Below are 1,263 nucleotides of genomic sequence, written 5' to 3'. Positions count from 1 at the left end.
TCAACTGATATTATTTTCAATAAGAAAATATTCCTCTCTTGCTAGCATTTACTGTGAATTTATCCGGTTATATTTATGATTACAGAATATAATAATTTGAGTAAATGATAACTAACAGTGAATTATGACTATTTCAAGGAATGAATTCTATTGAGTTCTCAGCGGAAAATTAGGTCCAATCTCAAATTGATCTCACAACATCTAAATAACAAATGAAATTAAAATAATCGATTAATTGAATTTGAAGATTCATCTCAAAAAAACAATAAATCATTTTTACCCAATATATTGATAAAAAATGATTTGAAAAAGTGTCCTGGATGGAATGAAGTCAATCATTCAATTGTTTTCTCCCTAAATTAAAGTGGAGTTTTACAGAGGATATTCCTGCAGCAAATTGTATAATATCAGTATGGTCACGGTAATACGCGTTTTAATAATTAGGCTTTTATATTAATGACCGCAGCCAGGTATTGCGACTGTTTCCAATTTGCAGTTATGCCTTTATGTATAATTTATCGACTTGGGAAATTAGAGTGTCTCTACTGTTTAATTCAATTCTCAGCAACGATTTCTTGCTTCACAATTACAGCACTGATTAAATTGAGTGCAATAAAAATAACACTCATACTTTTATAAATACATATATATATATATATAGAGAGAGAGAGAGAGAGAGAGAGAGAGAGAGAGAGAGAGAGAGGGAGAGAGAGAGAGAGAGAGAGAGAGAGAGAGAGAGAGAGAGAGAGAGTAATTGTGTGATAATGCTACAGGGAAATGATGGGAATTTAGAAGTTGTCGAAGTGTATTATCCTCAGAGACACCAGTGTCAAGAGGTGTCTCAGGGAACTGACGACGCTATTTGGAGAGTTAATAGCCCATTAACAGTCGGCGTGGAGCCACAAATTGGCCTTTGACCTGCAACAATCAACTGCCGTTTGCTTTAGCTGGTGATGGAACCGTTTCAGTGTGAACCCATTGAGTGCTCACACGGAAATTGGTTTCGCTTTGACCCTCTCTTTCTGAGATCATTATCAGGAATAGCCAGCGAAGCCGTTGATGGCTAAATTAATAGATAGAGATTAAACAGATTTAGCATTCATTTGTATTGGTCGCACATAGATGTGTCTGATTATGAAGAATACAGATAAGAATAAGAGGTCATGAGTTTTGTAGGCAGAAAAAAAGTCTCGTAAGACATCAAAGGATGGAATTGTAATTGATCAAGCAGGAATGTTTTAGTAATACAAATATTTTCTAGTG

The sequence above is a fragment of the Palaemon carinicauda genome, chromosome 15 (assembly GCF_036898095.1).
Source record: "Palaemon carinicauda isolate YSFRI2023 chromosome 15, ASM3689809v2, whole genome shotgun sequence".
In the NCBI taxonomy this organism is placed as follows: Eukaryota; Metazoa; Arthropoda; class Malacostraca; order Decapoda; family Palaemonidae; genus Palaemon; species Palaemon carinicauda.
This window is presented reverse-complemented; position numbering follows the sequence as displayed.